The sequence below is a fragment of the Odocoileus virginianus genome, chromosome 27, assembly GCF_023699985.2.
Source record: "Odocoileus virginianus isolate 20LAN1187 ecotype Illinois chromosome 27, Ovbor_1.2, whole genome shotgun sequence".
NCBI classification, from domain to species: Eukaryota; Metazoa; Chordata; class Mammalia; order Artiodactyla; family Cervidae; genus Odocoileus; species Odocoileus virginianus.
Genome location: NC_069700.1, coordinates 14,328,586 through 14,350,413, shown reverse-complemented (window position 1 = coordinate 14,350,413; position 21,828 = coordinate 14,328,586). Strand labels below are relative to the sequence as shown.

At 37.3% G+C, this 21,828-nt stretch overlaps 1 protein-coding gene across 1 annotated transcript in view; it reads right to left on the bottom strand.

Moving 5' to 3' along the window:
* Positions 1-20,545, bottom strand: part of LOC110141820 (prolactin) — a 279,309-nt gene extending 258,764 nt beyond the window's left edge. The window contains exon 1 of the mRNA XM_070456925.1: positions 20,482-20,545. The gene's annotated coding sequence lies outside the window, so the exon portion shown is untranslated. The remainder of the gene's footprint in view (positions 1-20,481) is intronic.
* Between the last annotated feature and the right edge of the window lie 1,283 nt (positions 20,546-21,828).

Below are 21,828 nucleotides of genomic sequence, written 5' to 3'. Positions count from 1 at the left end.
ATCATTAGTACAGATAGGGGGAAGGTGGCTGAATATTGAAAATACATGTACACTCTTACTGTAACATGTTATTTTGTACATTCCTTACTATATTATTCATTCATCCAATATTTATTACATGTTCATCTAATTCTGGCTTTGATATTGTGGCAGTGAATAAATTGGTTAAGGTCCTGTCTTCATTCTTTTAGTGTGGATATTTGAATACAATATCCTAGGCATGCTGACAAGCACAACTGATCTGTACTATTGTTCTGAACTTATTCTGCAAGCAGACTTTGCCTCTGGTGAGCTTTACAACAGGATAGAGACTGGACAGATCACATTTCTCTTCAAATGTACTCCACATGAAGAAGTTTGGGGCCATTACAAACTTCATGTTCAATTGAATGAACTTAAACATAACAGTGTGGTTTAGGTATGAATATTCCTGCTCACTGAGCATAACAGTCACTGTAAAATCTTGCTTGAAATATTTTGCAAATTTACTAAGTTTGGGCACAAATGTCAGGTTTACAAAAGCAAAAAAAAAAAAAAAAACCACACGTTGAGTCTAGTGTTCTTTACCCTCTGATTTGTACTCTGCCAGCTGAAGTTAATAATTATACTTTTTATTTTCTTAAGCAGCTTTTTAACTTTGAGAGTTTAAATGACTTGGTTAGCACAGCTTAGCTTTTCCCAGGTGGTTTATTGAATGTCATAGTTAACAACCTCAGACCTGAAAAATGAAGTTAAATTCTTAAAAAAAAAAAATTGAGTTTTGTGTATTCATTTCTGTATCATTTTGGTTTAGTAGAAGAGAAGGGCACTTGCTACAAATTCATTAGCTCATGAATGTGCAGAATTTTTTTTTTAAGTATTTTGTACTTGAGCTCTGTGATAAATGTTATCATAATCTATATTAGACACTTGGCTTCTTTTCACTATTTCCTTTTTCCTTCTCTTTCCTCCTTCATCCTCTCCTCCATTCTTTCCTTCCATCCGTCCCCTTCTTCTCATCTTCTACATTACTATCTCTGGTCATTTTTCATCTTCTCAAAATTTTCTCACCTAGTACTAAGAGTATGAACATGCTATTCTGACAGGTAGGGGGACCCCTTCCAGGGCCAGAAAGTGGGCTCTTGTCTAACACTCGGAAATGAATTGTCCACAGAGACACGTGTGTGGACAAAGCAAGAGATTTTCTTGGGAAAGGGCACCCGGGTGGCGAGCAGGAGGGTAAGGGAACCCAGGAGAACTACTCTGCCACTTGGCTTGCAGTCTCGAGTTTTATGGTGATGGTATTTGCTTCCATGTTGTCTTTAGCCAATCACTCTGATTCAGAGTCCTTCCTGGTGGTGCACGTGTTGTTCAACCAAGACAGATGCCAGAGAGAGGGCTCCATCTCTGGGAGGTTGTTGGACATGTGGTGTCTCCTCTTGACCTTCCAGTTGGTGGTAGCTTATTAGTTCCGTGTTCCTTACCAGGACCTCCTGTCGTAAAACTGTTAGGGGAAGCATACTGACTGAAACCACCCATCCTGGCCAGGCACCATAGTAACTATTTGCATGAGTTGTTTTACGACAGGAGGTCCTGCTAAGGAACACGGAACTAATAAGCCACCACCAACTGGAAGAGTTCGGGAAGGTCAAAAGGAGACACCACATGTTCGACCACCTCCCAGAATCCTCCTCTCTGGCATCCATCTTGGCTGAACAAGGCATGCACCACCAGGAAGGACTCTGAGTCAGAATGATTGGCTAAGGACAACCTGGAAACTAATCCATCACCATAAAACCCAAGACTGTGAGCCACAGTCTGTGGCAGAGCTGTCCTCCTGGGTTCCTGACCCTACTGCTCTCCACCCGGATGCCCTTTCCCAATAAAACCTCCTGCTTTGTCCGCACATGTGTCTCCTCAGACAATTCATTTCCCGAGTGTTAGACAAGAGCCCGGTTTTGGGCCCTGGAAGGGGTCCCCCTTCCTGCAACAAAACAACTCATGCCAATGGTTACTATGGTGCCTGGCCAGGGTGGGTGGTTTCAGTCAGTGCGCTTCCCCTAATACCATCACTTCTCAGATACATCTAGGTGTGGTTTACCAAAAAATTTAAGCATCTAAGGCAATTCTATCATCACTGTCACATGGGCTGTGCATGTATATGTTTTATATGAATCCAAGAATGTGAATAACCTTCTACTTGGCAGAACACATTCAACCAATTAAAGCTGGTAGAAACTACAAAAATTTCACTGAATTCCAGAAACCATATACCTTATTAGTTTGTTTTGAGGCATTTTTTTCCCCAACATTGGTTAAATAGCTATCATTTTAACATTTGCAACCCTCCCACCTCCCCCCACCCAAGGGAGGATAGTACTATTGTAATTATACTACATTCTTCTGAGGTTCTATAACGAGCTATTATTTTGCTAATGGAATATTCAAGTAGTCTGTAGTAATTTATCAAATAGTCCCAAGTCCCATTTTCTCAGTGTGAATCTTTTTGTTCACAGGTAAATTGATGTGTGGGGGGTTATCAAGGCTTTTTTGTAATTCAAATTATCCATTCCACCTCTCTTCACACACACACACACACACACACACACACACACACACACACACAAAATACATGCAATCTTAGAAGAGTTTTTAGAAATGTTTAGAATTAAAATTGTACAGACTTTTTGCAAGTAGAAATTTCTGCATTTTAATTTTTATTTTTGCATTTTGATCCCTAATTTTGAAAATGCACCTAAATTAAAGAAGGAAGGGAAAATGTAATTCAGCTTTTTTCATGCTACAGGCTGTTCTTTTGTCAGCTTGAACTACTAGCAGGAGATCACTATTCTAAATTAGAGACTAAGAAACAGGAAACCATCTCAGACCAAGCTCTTCCATTTTCCTCCACTTTTAAAAAGACATGAATTTAAACTGGTGTGGTTCTTATAGAAATGGACACCTCTTTTTGGCACAGAAATGTTAAAGGTATAATATTATACCTTTAATTAAAAGTGTTGAGCATATATTAATGAAGAGCTCCTGAGCAGAAAACTATGCCAAAAAAAAACCCCATGTTGGGAAACTCGTTTTAAACTATTTAAATAAACAACAAACAAATGCAAATTGCCTATACAATTAACTAAGCCATTAACTGTAAGGTTCCAATTCCTGTCAGGATGGTAAAATGCTTGTTCTGCTGGCTGTTTCCTCAAATCGACCTTAAAGTTTATTTTGTAATATTGTCCTGACAGGAAAACATCTTTGAGAAGCTAACCAAAATAACAGAAGGCGCTGAGGATGAAGGATGTCTAGAACTGCTGCTGTGTGATGGGATGAGGCGTTGCACCCTCCTAAGGGAGTGCTCCAAAGATGACCCTCAAGGAGACAGAGTGGAGAACAGCCTTTTAAAATGTGTATTTGCCTTTCTTTCACATTGTCTTTGGACAATCATCACCTTCCCATTCACCAGAAATATTCTGCAGCAGCTCAGATTGCTAAAGTGGTGTCCCTGAGATAACACTGGGCAACACAAAGACCCTGCCTGAGTGATGAATTATTAAAAACAGGTGAAGGCTGCCCAGCTGCTCTTGGGCACCCACTATCCCCCCCCCCCCCCCACCGCCTCCCCAACAACATCCATTCGCTGATGAATATCAGCCTAGGGAGACTGCCTCCTCCCATTGCTGCACAACCATTAAAAATGAGAGATGAATCACCCACAAGATGAAACTCCTGCGGGGAGGATTGTTAACCGCCTGGAATCCACAGAGCTTCTGGGGTGCCTGAGACTCTCTGCCCAAGGATTTAACCCCTCCTCTGTTTTTAAAATTCGCCAAAATTCTCATAGACTGGATCCTCACCTTTGGCCATTACCCAAAACACATTTACAGGAATTCAGGGCCATGTTTTCTATTCAGAGGTCCTGCTGAAACAGAGTAGCTGACACACCAGGAGAGCCTGAACTCAGCAAGATAACTAGATGGCAATGCCTACAATTACCTAAAATAGAAAGAACATGGAGAAGGAAATGGCAACCCACTCCAGTATTCTTGCCTGGAAAAGTCCATGGACAGAGGAGTCTGGCGGACTGAAGTCCATGGGATTACATGACTGAGCATGTGTGCACGAGGGTGGAGGGAGATGGGTTGGTAGCAATAAAGTGGTAGAACTAAAAAAAAAAAAAAAGAAAGAAAGAATGAACTAGACAACAATACTATCTTAAGCAAAAGTATTGGAACTGATTAAGAATTAAACATAGAATGATAAATATAGTTATAGAAGTATTAGAAGGTATTAGCCATATAAAAGAGTAACAGTAAGCCACAAAAGAAGTTCCAAATGGAAAAATGATGCATAAGAACTTAGGAATTTTTCTCAGGATTAAGGAAATCCTGAGATTTCTTTAATTTAAATTAGATTTAGAAGGGCCACTGAGTGATAAGTAGTACTGATAATGAAAAACCTACCCCGAGACAGAGAATAAGTAAATTTGAGAAAATCAAAATATAAGAGAAAATTCTGAACACTGCTAAAAAGAAAGCAAAGAAAGGAACAAATACTCCAAGTGGAAACAAGTTTAGAGGATGTAATCAAATTAGAAAAGAACAAATCTAGAAGATGGAAGAGATATTAAAATTATCAAATATTGTGATAACAGTTAACGCTGGCAAAGACTGAGGGTGTGGGTGAGTGTGTGTGTGTGAGAAAGAGAGAAAAAGAATGGAAAAAACCTAGAGCAAATGGAGAAGTAAATATAGAGTAACCCAGAAATAAAATCCAACATGATTCAATTTGATGAGTTAGGAAACCTAAAGAATGAGTAATAGTTTGTCTAGGAAAATATTCTTTTGGGAAAGTTGGTTGTTACTCTTGTTGTTGGAAGAAAAAATATAAAATTTGTGTATGTGTGTATACATAACAAAATTTAAATGTTTGTTACAAGAAAATAATCTTGATTTTGGATCTTTGGAGAAGGGCAACTGCCATAAGAATGAAATAAATAAATGTCATGTAGAAATTTTAACCAGCAGAATAAATTAAAATCATTCAAACAGCACAGATGGAGGAAAAATTTTGGAAGTTTACATGAAAAATAAGTACCAATATATTGGTAGTTATATTTATCTAGTATTTATAGTTATATATAAAGTTGAGTTAAGCATACTAATTAAAAGTGGAGACTATATATAAATGCATTTTTTAAAAGGAGTAAATAATATGCTGTGTGAGAAAATAAAAATATTAAGATGTATCAAGTAAATACAAACCAAAAGAAAAATGACATAGTAATTTTATACCTACAAATATAATTTAATGCCAAGAAGATGTTACATACTGATAAAAGAAACACTTAGACAAGAAGATGTATTTATCATAAGCCATGTCCATTCATTTCCACACTGCATATGACAGCATCCTCATTGCAGTGGCATATCTAAGTAAGTGTAATACATGAAATGACTTGGCAAACCCTAGTTACTTAGGGTTTAGATGAGATATGGTCTTTAACACAAGTTTACCAACTCCTGATACATAAAACTGAATTCTAGAAGCAGAGAAAGCAAATGGGGTAAAAATATTTGAAGAGAGCCAGAATATTATAAATGATAGAATTAGTAAACAAGAACATTAAAAAAGCTATTATATCTCTATTCTATATGTTCAAGAAGCTAGAAAAGAGGTTGAACATATTATATAGAGATATATAACATATATTTTTTAAAAACCTGAACTTGTACTGATAAAAGCTATAATATCTGAGAAGAAATATTCACTGGATGAGAGTCATGGCTGAACAGATATTGCAGAAGAAAAGATTAATGAAATTAAAGATATATCTATAGAAACTACCTAATATGAAAGAAAAATATAAAAGATAAAGGCCAAAAAACTCGAACATAATACTAGTTAGCCTTGGAACAAATATATATTAACACATGATTAAAGTTGCTGAAAGACAGGAAATTAGGGATGACAGAATATTTTAAGAAATAATGGGAGCAATTTTTCTGAATCTGCTGAAAACCATATATCCCCAGATCTAAGAAATTCAATAGCCTCAAGTGTAAGCGACATATTTAATAGCAAAGACTTTCCCAAGTCACATTATAATCAAATTGCCTAAAATCTGTAATAAACAACCTTAAAAAGCAGCCAGAGGTACATTTCATATAAAAGAACAATAATTATCACAGTAGATTTCTCATTGGAAGTAGGGCAGACAAAAGTAAATAGTCCTAAAAGAAAAACTACCAACCTAAAATTATTTACCTATTGACAGCATCTTTTAAAAACAAAGATTTAAATAAAGACTTTTCAAACCTACAAAATCTGAAAGCAATAAGGAGCACTAGGAATGAAAACTATGTAGGTACATATAAAGATTTGTGAGAAAATTATTTAAATGTCTTTAAAAGACAATCTTTTCTTTAAAACAAAATTACTAACAATGTATAACAAGGTTTAAAACATGATCAAAGCAAAATGTATAATTACAATAGATTCAAGGCTGGAAGGGAGAAAACAGAACTACATCATTTTAACTTTCTTATAATATGCATAAATTTATATATCATCTTAAGTTAGACTGTGATAAGTTAAAGATGTGTATTTTAAACCCTAAAATGAATATTAAGATGACATACTGAAGAGTTATAACTAATGCTCCAACAAAAGAATATAGAATCATAAAAATTAATTAAAAAGAAGGAAGAAAAGAGAAGAAAAGTACAAATGGGACAGGTAGGAAACAAGTAGCAGAATAATAGACAGTCAATAATCACATAAAATCTAAATGGTCTAAACCATTAAAGGCTTAAAAGGCAGGGACTGCATGATAAGTCAGAAAACAAATACAACTATATGCTGTCTAAAAGAATTCATTATATAAATATGAAGAATTATATTAAAAGCAAAAGTACAGAAAAATATTTGCTACCTATGAAATCAAGAAAAATAATTGATTTATGAAAATATATTTTTCTCTTACATATGAACGAAGACTTGGCTAGAAATGAATTCTTTTATTTAGGTTACAGCTCTTGTTCTTTATGAACTGTTGACTAGGGATTAGTTCAGAGACCATATGGTCTGCTGATGTGGTTTTAGAGTAGTAACAGAAAATGTAAATTTGCTGATGAGTCTAAAACCTGGAAATTTCACATAAAAATTTGCATTTCTGGTTTTTCTCAAAAGGTTATAACAGTTGGCAGCCCTGGAATGCCATTCTCATAAGGGAATACAGAGCTAAAGTTGAGTGGCAACTTTTGTAAAGCTACAATCTCCAACTCACCGTAGTGACTATTGGCATGACTTCACTCTCTTGCATTACTTGCCTGACATCCGATGGCAACTGGGACTGTGAGCCCTGATGTTGCTTGATTGGTTTTTAGAATTCTGAATCCGTGAAGAAAATTGTGAAACAATTCTGGCTTTTGTTGTCTGGTTTGTTGTGATCTCTTATTTTTAATGCTTTGACGGGATGGAATTAAGGAGACTGATTTAAAAATTGAAACTGTAGATACGTGAAAAAGAAAATAAAACTATAGGAATCCTGTGTCTCACTGCTTTTTCCATTTACTTATCCATTTCCATTACTTATCCATAATTTGTTCTGCATACTAAAGTATTAGTTTAGGAAGTTTGGCTTCTATTACAATTTATTTATTACTTTCATTTCTTTATTGTGCTACCAGTTAAGCATATGTGAAGATTTTTCTCTGATTTTAGTCACCTTTTCTCTCATTGTTTCTGTTTCCTTATTTTTTCCTCCTGTGTTCTAAGACAAACACACACGTTTTTATTCATTATTAAAAGCTCAATTTTCTGTAATGCTGACACAGCTCTTTATTATTTCTAACAATAACTCTAATCTTTGATTACATTTTAGTGTTAGAATATATGAATAATAATTAATATTTATTGAGCACTTAACTACATGTCAAACATCATTTAAACATTTGAATATTTTATCTCAATGGATTTTTTATAAAATCCTATGAAGATTGACTATTATTATCTCTTATGAAGGTGAAAAAAATAAGGCTTTCAGAAAGTAACTTTTTTGAGATGAAAAGTATGGAAATAGTGAAACCAAGACAAGTAACTAGGCATTTTTTAATCCAAAGCCCATGCTCTTATTCATGAGCTGCACAGTAAGCCTTCTTTTTCTCTGGTTTATTTAGCTTGCTCCTCATCCAATTAATTCATTTCTTTTACCTTTAATTATGTTTCTGAAAAAAATCCCCTCCCTCTTATAACTCCTTCTCACTCCCCATCCCACCCATTAATTGTGATAAAAAATAAGTAACATAAAATTTACCAACTTAATTATTAGGCAAACAGTTTAGTAGTATTAAGTTCACATTTTTGTGTAATCAAGCAATCTCCAAACCTCTTTTCATCTTATGAAATAGAAACTCTGTACCCATTAAACTCCCCACCCCCACACCTCAGCCCCTGTCAACCACCATCTTACTGTGTCTCATCAATTCATTCTTTATCTCAGTTCATTTTAATAAGAATTTAACAATTTGCTTGTGTAGGAACCTTGTTTTCCTAAAATTATTAGAACCTAAATATTGTATTTCCAAGCTTTTTTAAAGTTAGAAATGTTTTCAAAATATGTTCTTTTCCAGTGCTATAGTTTCTGTGTTTTATAGAGTAGAATCACTTCAAATGATACTTATTTGTTTTGAAATGATGTTCTCTTGTACTTGAAAAGAACAGTATTAATCTGTTGGTATCGATTTTATCTGAGCCCAGTTAGAATCATCCTTTCAAATCTCAGGGCACAGGAGGTCATTATGTTTACAATCTCAATCAACTTTCTGGTTCTGTGTCGTCTTTAGTAAGGATCCATTGGCCTGAGGAACAACCCCATGGTCTTATGATCTGATTATTTTATCTTAAGGAAAGAGTCTTACTCTGTACAGCCTAAAGTGATCTGTATTTCTTGCACTGCAAAAAAATCCAAATGGGGAAATAAATATTCCAACATCTGGATCTAAAAGGTTACCACATCCACGTTGGCCTCAGCAGTGTTTCATTCCTGAGGATGACCGAGCTGAGAGATGCATTGAACACTAAAGAGGGGCCAGAGGGTGGAAGTGTGTTTGAATTCCATATTGAGGAACTTTCATGAAACAGAAAGGGGGGCCTGTGCCTCTTTCAGTCTGTATAGATGGAAATTCTCCACCTGAACACACGTGACTTTACCATTCTGCATCCAGGCTAAGCTTTCCTTAGTTGATTCTCCAAGTTTTGCCTGACACATTTTTGACCAACGTTTCTAGTTTCCACTGTTGTTGAAACTGCATTGCTTTTCCTGTTTTCATGAGCATTATAATGGAAAGATTGCAGGAATGAATCAAGAACTGCTGGTTATCAACAATGTAGCCAGAATATCCTCTTTCATATATAAAGATGAAGCTGGAAATGGCTTTTGCCCTCCTGTGCCAGTTTGACCTAAAACCCAACAGTCTTTTATAAACCATACACATGGACAAAGTGCCTTCTGACTATAAATCCAGCTGGTCACTGAAGAGCCAATTTCTGTTTACTATTACTATCTTTTCCATTTTCTTTTCCCAGAAGTATTTTGGCAGGGAAGGGTATATATATATATATATATATATAGTTATGCCACAATTACCTAAATTATATTAAAATGTTATTTGCCTCTATTTTTTTCTTAAAAAATTCATTTTTTCAGCACCCTTATGACCAGTTGTCATTTGATGTGATCACTTTAAGTTATCAGATAACTTTTCACAGTCAAGGATGAATGACTTTCAACCTATTCTATTTCATATCCAAATTCTATTTCATGTCCATAATGCATGCTAGTTGGATTAACAATCTTTGTGGAAGTAACAATAGCTAAATTATAAAATCTATTAAAAATCCATTCTACCATGGTCTAGTTCTTCATTATGTGATTTAGGGAGGGAAGAACAAGTCAGAATAGAAAAAGACAGAGTGTGAAATTTAAGCAAAAATTGTGAGCTAAAGCTTGAAATTAAAATTTCAACTAGAGCTCTGTTTAAGAAAACAAACCAGGACGAAATGAACTGAGAATGGGACTTTGTGTGTGCATGCGTGCATGTGTATGTGTTCACTATGACTCAAGAAAATTCTATGAACTAGCTCATTGGCCAGGACTGCAGTATTTCCTATGGAAAGAAAGGGTGACTTGTGAGTATGATCTCATCCTTTCTCAAGGAGCAGGAGGCTGTTTATGTGAAGAGGTTATTAACAATAATAATTCTGAAGTGAGGAAGTGTCCAATGTTTAGAGTCAGTGGCTTAGGTTCTATTTCTGGATGTATCCATTTTTTTTTTTTGGAGGTTTTAGACAGGTCATATTTTCTTAGAACTACTGTTTATATCTGTTTGCTTGGGGTACTAACAGTTTCCACCTTATTATTGTATGGCAAATTTTTGTGAGTTTTAATAACTTTAGGTAAAATAATTTGCAAAGATGCTTTAACCTCTAGGACAAAAGAGGAAGTATTCCTTCCCTGGAGAAAATGTAATATCTTTTCAAGGCAAGTGTTGTGTGGTCTTTCTTTTTAATGGAAATCCTCAGCATTGCCAAATATATTCTGTAAACTTTCTTTCCAGAATTGCTACTTAGCAGCTTCTCACCAGAACTGAGTTTCACATGACCTCATTATTAGATATGTTTTGTAATTAAATACACATTTTTATTTTTTAAAGGGGGAAAACCACAATGAATTTGAGTCACTAGGAATTTGGCGACCATTTCTGGAGCAGTACTTTTTCTTTGTATTGAAAATGGACTCATGAGAATAAGTCCACTCCTCATGAGATGCCCTGGACAGTAAGTATGTAGAAGCTGGTGAAACATTATCTGTTTGGGGCAAACAGGAAACATAGGTATTTGGGATTTAGCTTTAGGGAAAATAAATAAGCAAATAGGGGGGTGAGTAAGAATCTAGAAGCCAAGCATATACATTCATCACCATCAGTTAATAAGAACTTAAACTTGCAACATATTTTATAGGTGAAAATAGTACACTATGCATATTGTTTCATGAAAAATGTGAAGTATAGCAAAGTATTTTTTCAGGCTGAAAAGACTAAAATTTGGAGTTCTTAATTAATTCATCTAAGGTTGCACACCAAAAGAGCTAGTACTCTAACCCCAACAGTTTGATTCTTTACCTAGAAATGGATGCTATACCTGATTCTCAACTAGGGAGGGAAGGGAGCTCTTACACATTTCATGCTGCCTAGCAGCCTATCTGCAGACTTTGGTGTGCAACGTCCAGTTGAGAATCACTGACATATCAAGCCACATGATGTGTGTGTTCCTCTCCAATGTGTCAGGATAGAAAACAGCTTGCCAACTGGAGAATATGGTTTTTTGTCTTTTCTTTTTATGTAAATGATGAAACTATACCATGAACATGAAATATATATCATCATTTTCTCAAGCCAGGTTTTTTTTTGTTTTGTTTTGTTTTTAATATACTCAGATCCTTGTGACAGTGTTTATCCCTGCTGTCAGCTGAAATTTGGCTGCTGTTCTTTTGCTCTGATAATGGCCCTAACCATCCTTCATTGCCTCTATCTAAAACTAACATTCCCCAAGCCTAATTCCCCTCACTGTCGGTGCCCTCGTTTGTTTTTCCTTTTTTTTTTTCCACTAATGTACATTTTAACTGAAAACACATGACATTGCTGAGATTAAAACCTCTCTCAAACATAACCAAAGAATCATTTTCTAACTTGACTTTCCTCTGGACTGTATTCTAGTGAGATTTTCATGTGGCCACAGTTGCAGAACTTCACAGTGCCATCTCAGTTTTGGCTTCAACTTGGAGAAAGAAAGAAAAACAGGCTTCTTTTCTCATGAAATCTCCTATCAGTCCTCTGAGAAAGGAATGGGGAACCACTTTAAGAGAGACATACCTTAATTTTGTTGCAAATCCTTTTCTGCCTTCCAGCCTTCAATATCAATATGTCACACTAAATTATTTCATTAAGTACTTCATCTCCTTTGCAACCTGCTTGTCTTTGAGGACAAACCGTGGATCGGCTGTGTACACGTCTGCAATATTTCAACTCAAAGGACATCTGCCGACTCTTAACCAGAAAACTATGTGCATTCTTTTCCTCTCCCCTTCATAAATATATATTGCAATTTCCACTGTTATTAAAAAAAATTATACTTTGGTCCTTAGTGATCTACCGTGCCCTACTCTCCCTTCAGTCTTAAGCTGACCTTGCTCCCTGAGAAAGACAGGAAGACAACCTTAAGTGACAACGAGACAAATTTCATTTTGTTGGGAACTGCCTTTTCAATTATTTCTCTCTTCTCGATTTCTCCTTGCTGACCTGGTCCAAGCTGTTACATTGACAGGGGTCCCTCACCTCTAAATTAAAATATGCAAATTGTTATGGTTTCCGCACTAGGACCAGTAGAATCTGGGCACTGTGATTGCAAAAGATTGTTCAGTTCCATTTTACATCAGAAGAATATAGTTACCTGCTTCTGCCATTTCCTATTATGAGAAAAATAATACCCTGCAGACTGATACATTATAAGCAATACATTTATGCATCAGTATATTTCTATTTGAAAAATGAAAGATTATTACTTTTTGTGACCCACATTCTGCCACAAGGACAGTATGTCCAAATATATGCACATACTTTCAAGGACTTGGTGGATGTATTTTAAATGTTTCAATACTGAGAACTAGTCTACCTTAATTTGAAACATAACTACATTTTTAAGTACTTAAAATTTTTAATAGACTTGAAATACAAAACAGTTACTGTCAATGCATTTTAAAAATAAAGTAAAATCTTGGGGGAGGGGGGATTGGGATGGGGAATACATGTAAATCCATGGCTGATTCATGTCAATGTATGACAAAACCCACTACAATACTGTAAAGTAATTAACCTCCAACTAATAAAAATAAATTATAAAAAATATAGTAAAATGCTTTCCTAGTCACTGGATCAATTAGTACTGTTCATGACTGAGTGACTAAGAACACACACATACACACACACACACATACACACAGGCTCATAGACAAGTCATTTTTGAGGCCATTCCACACACTGTTTGCCTATATGTACACGTACACTATTCACTATTTCCCCATTATTTTAAAAAATTTTGTTTCTCAGATAATAACAAAAAATTAGCTTCTAAATACCCACCGTAATGACTAACAACATTTAGAAATGCTCAAGGATTATTTCTTTGATACTATTATATCCACCATGGTTCTCATAAATTCCTAAGTAATCATGAATTGACCTGAGCATCATGTTTTCTCCCAAGTTGTCTTAGGAGATCTGGGGTAGAAGCCTATTCAGAAACCACCATGTGGGAAACTCACTCATTGACAGATGAAATAGAAATAATAAATAAAAGTACTGGAAAATCGAAAGGTTATTTGCTGCTTTGAGATATACAGTTGGCCTTGAACAACCAGGGGGTTAATCCACTTATAACTTAGTCAGCCCTCTGTATTCATGGCTCCAGTACATCTGCAGATTCAATCAACCAGGAACTGCATAATAGTCTGCTACTTACTATTGAAAAATATCTGCATATAAGTGGACCAGTGCAGTTCAAATTCATATTTTTCAAGGGTCAACTGTATTTTATATTTTCTATTTACTTTTTCCATCAAAATTTGATTATGTTAGCTTGGTTTAAAATGAACTTTTAATTCTTAAACATTCATTGATAGAAGCAAAATATATCAGGTCCTGGGAGGAAAGCCATCTTCAGTTCAAAATGTTACACAATGTAAACCACTGGGAAAGAGTGATAAACACTAAAACCTGTGCTAAGACATAAAGTACCAAGTCCCATATCTGTTGGTAATGAGCAGTACAGACATAGGGTAAGCAACCTGTCTGGACCTTATTTATTACATCAATTAAATTTCATAGTCTAAGTCAGTGAACTTTTTTCCCACCATAGTGAGATTTTTTACCTTGTGTGAGGACTCTAACGGAAAATGATAAATTTTTACAAACTAAAATAAAAATCAGGAAGAAAATATTCCCTGATATGGTTGAGATCATTGAAGAATATCAATTCTGTAATTCTAAGAAACTGATTCTAAACCCTCTTGTCTAACTTTTCTTGCTTATTGGGTGGATATTTAAAAAATGAAATTTGTCGGTACAAAATATCCTTTTAACTTTAAATATCTGAGATTACTAAGCAGATTCTTTAAAAAAAAAAAAAAAAGCAATTTTTTCCCCTGTTTTATTTTCTTCTGATTCATTGTCTTTGAATTTCTCTCTTTAAGACGTATCTTAATGCTCCATTTCATCTTTAGAAATGAATGGGGTTTTGGTGATGTCATCAAGATGGCAATATAGGTTGTTCCTGACTTCAGTTCCCTTCACAAGAAGACTCACTAACAACTATTCATAGAAAAGACAGCATTGTGTAAATTCTAGAACACAGAGGGGATGCTGGAGCATCTTCCTGGATCACAGGAATGGCTGCTGCTGCAGCTAAGTCGCTTCAGTCATGTCCGTTTCTGTGCGACTCCATAGACAGCAGTCTACCAGGCTCCCCCATCCCTGGGATTCTCCAGGCAAGAACACTGGAGTGGGTTGCCATTTCCTTCTCCAATGCATGAAAGTGAAAAGTGAAAGTGAAGTCGCTCAGTCGTGTCTGACTCTTCGCGACCCCATGGACTGCAGCCTACCAGACTCCTCCATCCATGGGATTTACCAGGCAAGAGTACTGGAGTGGGGTGCCATTGCCTTGTCTGCACAGGAATGGGGAAGGACTGAACTAGAAAGGGAAGCAGAGTGACTACGCTCTGACTGCATCGCCCTTCCCTCAGGCTGGCACAACAGCATACTGACAGGGACCCCCTGGGCCCACTGTTTCCCCAGTAGGAAAAGGAGAACCCAAGGTTTATATCCAACTTTGTAGCACTGGGTGCCAGTTCCCATGAAGCCCATTAATAAGGCCTCACATTACAGGATTGCAGGGGGATCTTACGGGGCTTGACTTCTAGAGGCCAGGCTGTGATGGGGAAGAGGGGCAGGGCTTAAGGCAACCAGCACTCAGATCTTGGCACACAGAGTTCCTACTCACAGAAGCACCCAAGTAGAAATTCCAGCTAGCAATGCGTCCATCTGCACAGACAAGACAGCAGCCCCATCTGGCTAGGGAGCTTGGTGGGTGGGACTGCCTGATTTGGGATCCCCAGCGGCAACTCTTTGCCTTATAGATGGCTCCGACACACCCTCCAAGCTTGTAGAGACATTATTCCCTAACCTTGCCTACCGCCGAGTGTAGCCCCAGCCCCGCCTGAGCAGGAAGCCTTGGTGGAGCACCTGGGAAGCTGTCTAGCCTAGCAGCACTCAAGAATAGAGTCTAGTTGGCAGTGCTGGCCATCTGTAGAGTCAGGATAGTGGCCCCGCAACCATACCAGGTAACTCAGCATGCATTTCTGCCTGATTTGAGATCTGCAATCATAGTTTTTGCAGGTCTTATTGCCTGTTCTGACCTGTCACCCAGGCAGCAAAGCTAATTCATAGCCCTGTCCACTGTTGAGTTCAGCCCCCAGCCTTAACCAACCAGAAAACCTGGACAGAGCACCCACAAAGCATGACCCAGCAGCACTTGGGCAAAGTCTGGTCAGTGGCTTTGTCCTTCTGCAGAGTCCAGTTGGCAGCCTCATTTGGCCAGAGAGTTTGCTGCATAATTCTTCCCGAGTTGGTACCGTCCTCCTCCAAAATGAGCCTTACCAGCCTTAGAATTTATTCTGCTTCTCTTCCCCTTCCCCATCAGAGGGAAACTAATTAATAGCCTTACCCACTGTTGAGGGAACACTTTACTCCACTCAATCAGGAAGCCTGGCTAGAACATCTGGGAAATTGTGTTGCCCACTAGCATTGAAGCAGAGAGTCTGGTCAGTGGCTCTGCCCTTCTAGAGGGCCACACCAGCGATCTGGCTAGGGGGCTTTGTGCATAATTCTGCCTGATTTGGGATCTCAACCAACAAGTCTTGCTTGCCAGCTTTGAAGCTGGTTCTGCTGCCCTGCCCAGGTAAGGAAGCTAATTCACAGCCCTGCATACTACTGAGTGACACCCCAGTCCCACTTGACCGGGAGACCATGCCAGAGCACCTGGAAAGTGCCTAGCAGCATCTGAGCAGAAAGTCTGGCCAGCAGCTCTGTCATGGGTAAAGCCAAGTCAGTTGCCCTGTCTGGCCAGGGAGTTGGTGTGCAGCTCTGTCTGATTTAGCCCCAAATAATGAGCCTTGACCGGAGAAGGCGATGGCACCCCACTCCAGTACTCTTGCCTGGAAAATCCCATGGATGGAGGAGCCTGGTAGGCTGCAGTCCATGGGGTTGCGAAGAGCCAGACACCACTGAGAGATTTCACTTTTACTTTTCACTTTCATGCATTGGAGAAGGAAATGGCAACCCACTCCAGTGTTCTTGCTTGGAGAATCCCAGGGATGGGGGAGCCTGGTGGGCTGCATCTACGGGGTTGTACAGAGTTGGACATGACTGAAGCGACTTAGCAGCAGTAGCAGCAATGAGCCTTGACAGCCTTGGAGTCAGTCCCGTGGCCCAGCTCAGGCAAGGAAGCTATTTTGTAGCCTTGAATACAGCTTTAAAGACCCACCCAACTAGAAAGATGAACCAGAGCATCCAGAAAGCTATGTAACCCATTTTACAGCCCTGTTTATAATGGCATGTGAACAAAGAGCCCAGCTAGTGACTTGCTTGTCTGCAGAACAAGTGCATATTTGTACTCAGTGTACAAATATGTTTGCTTTGGGTCCCCAAACAACTAGCCTTGCCAGCTTTGGGGCCTATTCTGTTGATGCAACCAGGCACTGAAACTAATTCATAACATTGCTTACTACTGAGTTTAGTGCCCATCCCCCTGTTCACAATTCACCCACCCCACCCCCTCACTAGGAAGCCTGGTGAGAATAATCCAGACAACTGCAGAGCCCATCCCACATCCATGTTTGAGCAGAGAACCAAGCCAGAAGTCCTACTCAAGTGTTCCCAACAGGCAGCACGACCACTCCTGATTTCAGAACTTGGGCAGCAACTTTCTAGAACAAATAAAAGCTGAAAGACTTTCTCAGCAAATATACATGCTTCACAAAAAATGCTAAGAAATAGCATTTTGACACAGAAATAGAAGTGTGCTAATTAACACCATAAAAGCCTACACATAGGTACAAAATTCACTGATAAAAGTAAATACATAGTCAAAGTCATATTCTCCAGTATTGCAATGGTGGTCTGTAATTTATATAACACTTTAGTTGAAAGGTTAACAAAGCAAAAATATTAAAAATAATCATGATTATAATAATTTGGTTTTACTGATATACAGTATTAATAAATTGTAACATCAATAACCTAAAATGTGAGGCAGAGCTAATCGTGTAAAATTTAGGAATGCTATCAAAGTTAAATTGCTATTAGCTTAAAATAGGGTGCTAGAAATACAAGATATTTTATATAATTTTCAGTATAACCACAAGGAAATAAATCTGGTGAGATAAAAGATTATGATAGAAAAATCAAAGTATATTGCTACAAAAAATCATCATATCACAAAGAGGACAGCAAGAATAAGAGGAACTCTGTATCTATAAAATATTTAGAAAACAATTAACAAAATGGAAATAGCAAAGTCTTTATATACCAATAACTACTCTAAATGTAAATAGATTAAATTCTCTAATCAAAAGACATAGTTGGCTGAATGGGTAGAAAAACAAGATCCAGTGAGCTGCTGCCTACAGTGCATACTTAATTTTAAAGACACACATAGACTGAGAGGGAAGAGATGGAAAATGGTATTTCAAGCAAATCTTAACCAAAAGAAATTAGGAGTAGCCAAAGCTATATCAGACGAAATAGATTTTAACCTAAAAATGATAAAAGGAGACAAAGAAGGTCAGTATATAATTATAAGATGGTCAGTTCATCAGAAAGACACATACAATTATAAATGTTTGGGCATCATACATTGGAGTACCTAAATATCAAAAGTAAATAATAACAAAACTAAAAGGAGAAACAAACAGCAATATAATAATGCTTGGTACTTTAATATCCAACACTCTCAACATATGATCAGTTCAGTTCAGTTCAGTTCAGTTGCTCAGTCCTGTCCGACTCTTTGCAACCCCATGGACTGCAGAACGCCGGGCCTCCCTGTCAATCACCAACTCCTGGGGTTTACTCAAACTCATGTCCATTGAGTCGGTGATGCCATCCAACCATCTCATCCTCTGTTGTCCCCTTCTCCTCCCACCTTCAATCTTTCCCAGCATCAGGGTCTTTTCAAATGAGTCAGTTCTTCGCATCAGGTGGCCAAAGTATTGGAGTTTCAGCTTCAGCATCAGTCCTTCTAATGAATATTCAGGACTGATTTCCTTTACAATGGGCTGGTTGGATCTCCTTGCAGTCCAAGGGACTCTCAAGAGTCTCCTCCAACACCACAGCTCAAAAGCATCAAATCTTCGGTGCTCAGCTTTCTTTATAGTCCAACTCTCACATCCATACATGACTACTAGAAAGACCGTATCTTTGACTAGATGAACCTTTGTTGGCAACGTAATGTCTCTGCTTTTTAACATGCTGTCTAGGTTGGTTGTCTAGGTTGGGCTTCCCTGGTGGCTCAGAGCTTAAAGCATCTGCCTGCAATGCGGGAGACCTGGGTTCGATCCCTGGGTTGGGAAGATCCCCTGGAGAAGGAAATGGCAACCCACTCCAGTATTCTTGCCTGGAAAATCCCATGGACAGAGGAGCCTGGTGGGCTACACTCCAGGAGGTAGCAACGAGTCAGACACGACTGAGCGACCTCACTCAGTTGGTCATAACTTTTCTACCAAGGAGCAAGTGTCTTTTAATTTCATGGCTGCACTCACCATTTACAGTGATTTTAGAGCCCAAGAAAATAAAGTCTGTCACTGTTCCCACTGTTTCTCCGTTTATTTGCCATGAAGTGATGAGACCAGATGCCATGATCTTAGTTTTCTGAATGTTGAGTTTTAAGCCAACTTTTTCACGCTCCTCTTTCATTTTCATCAAGAGGCTCTTTAGTTCTTCGCTTTCTGCCATAAGGGTGGTGTCATCTGCATATCTGAGGTTATTGATATTTCTGCCGGCAATCTTGATTCCAGCTTGTGCTTCATCCAGCCCAGCATTTCTCATGATGTACATTGGATATACCATCCAAAAAGAGAATTAATAATGATGCAGTAGATTTGAACAACATAGAAACCAAATTGTTATGCTTAGTCGCTCAGTCGTGTTCAACTCTTTTTGACCCCATGAAGTGTAGCCCACCAGGCTCTTCTGTCCATTGGGATTCTCCAGGAAAGAATACTAGAATAGGTAGCCATTCCCTTCTCTAAGAGATCTTCCCAACATAGGGATCAAACCCAGGTGTCTGTATTGCAGGTGGATTCTTTATTATCTGAGCCACAGGGAAGCCTCTAAACCAAAATGCACCCAATATGTAAATAATGAACATTTCATGCAGCAAAAGGAGAATGCTATTGCATATAATCCTCAAATGCACATGAAACCTTTTCTAGGATAGATCATATGTTAGGCTACAATGCAAATCTTAGCAAATTTAAGAATATGGAAATCATATCAAGTATTATTTTTTCCCACAGTTGTGTATTGGAAAACTGGAAAACTCACAAATATATGGAAATTAAGCATCACACACCTGAACAATGAGTAGATCAAAGTAGAAGTTATAAGGAAAATGACAAAGTATATTGAAACAAATGAAAATGGAAACACAAAATGAGACATACACATGTAAAGAATGAAATAGACCTCTACACTACACCACTTACAAAAGTTAACTGAGAATGAATTAAAGCCTTAAATATAAGACTTGAAGTCATAAAACCCCTAGGACAAAACATAGGGAAAAAGCTGCTTGACATGGGTCATTGCATGATTTTTTTACATATGACACCTAAAGCATAAACAAACTATTTTTTATTTTTTTTATTTTTTTAACTATTTTTTTTAAATGGGACCACATAACACCAAAAACCTTCTACACAGCAAAAGAAAACATCAACAAAGTGAAAGGCAACCTACAGAATGGGAGAAAATATTTGTGCAAACCACACATCTGATAAGGCGTTAATAACCATAATATACAAGGAACTCCTATAACTCAGTAACAACAAAAAAATAATATTGGCAAAAACTTGAACATACATTATATTTTTCTAAAAAAGTATTCAAATGGTCAAGAGGTACATGAAAATGTTCTCAACATCACTAATTATAACCCCTGTAGTATTTTACCAACCAGCAAAGCTGGCATAATAAAAAGACTTCAAAATGCAAGGGCTTTTATAGTATTAGAGTTTGTTTCTCTCTGATACACTGGCTGGAGGTGAGTGGTTTCATATTAGAATATCTCCCACAGAGTGTAAAGTGAAACAGGAAGTGTCCCTACCTTTACGGAGGTATGCTGTCTCTTCTCAATTCAGGCTGGAATCTAGTCACGTGGCGCTCCAGGCTGTAAGAGAAGACAGAAAACACAGTTCAAATCTAGGCATCAGTGTGTTCAGGTAAAACGAAGAAAGTTGATTATTAAACAAAGGAAAAAGGAAATTGATGGACAACTGTCTGTCACTTGGTATTCGATTGATTATTTTTGAATAAGTAAATATCATTTATATAACATTTGTTTACAACCGAGATAATTCTGGATGAATTCCCAATTGAATCATGATAGTTTTTTTTTTCCTCAGATAGTATTATACTGTTTATTAAAACATCTTAGAATAGAAAAACTATATTCTAAGATAGTGTTAATAAATATTTTCACTAAAAGTCATTAAGAGGAGAATGTCAATCACAAGTGTTCTTCCCATGATCAATATGTATTTTCTTCTTTCTGCATTGTTTAATATAGTACTATAAAATATTTCTACAGTTAAGGAGGAAACAAAATAAGCACATGGAAGTTGATTTGAAATTAGTAATACAATCCCATAAACATACCTACACTGAGACATACAGTGAGAAAAAGAAACCAATATTCTATTTCCCATTATGACCCATGCAGAGTTTTCCAGTTCTCTGTTCATCCTTCTAGGCCAACTGCCTTATTTTCCCTGAGAGCACCTGGCACATGCTTGTTTTCCTGGCAGTTTGAGTAGAATGTCAACCCCAGACTCTACACTGCATCTCTGTCTGTATTTCATAATACCTAGCAAGACTGTGGTTACTTAATTAATTCAGAGCAATGGTACTAGTAATTAAATAATGTGCACAATCCATTTTAAGAAGAGTAGCAGTAACTAATTTTTTTTCTCCTCCACTAAACCTTGTTTAAATTAGCTATGTGAGTTTCCTAGTTTGTTAGGCAGCCTGAATTGAAATTCAGTTCACTATATCTTCGTCATTACCTACACATTATGCACCACTCTGCCAAGGGCTTTCAAATACGCCTATTTATATGCTGTGTTTGGGCTTCCCAACACTATTATAAAAGCGAGCTGACCTAGAGACACTCTTCTCTCTAAGGAACTGAAATGTCTACCACATATAGGCAATATTAAGGGTAATGATTTATTTAAGTTCTGAAGTGAAGAGCTAAGAAAATTGCGTTTAAGATATTGATATCAAAATCCACACAAGGAGAATAATAAAGACAGGTAATAAAAAAGTTGATCAAATTTTAATCTAATAATATCCTCTGTAATTTTAATTAACTTATTTGTCTAATGCTACATAAGGTTAAATCATTTATACATGCTGTTTGTGTGTTTTAGCAATGTTATTAATGTCTCCTGTT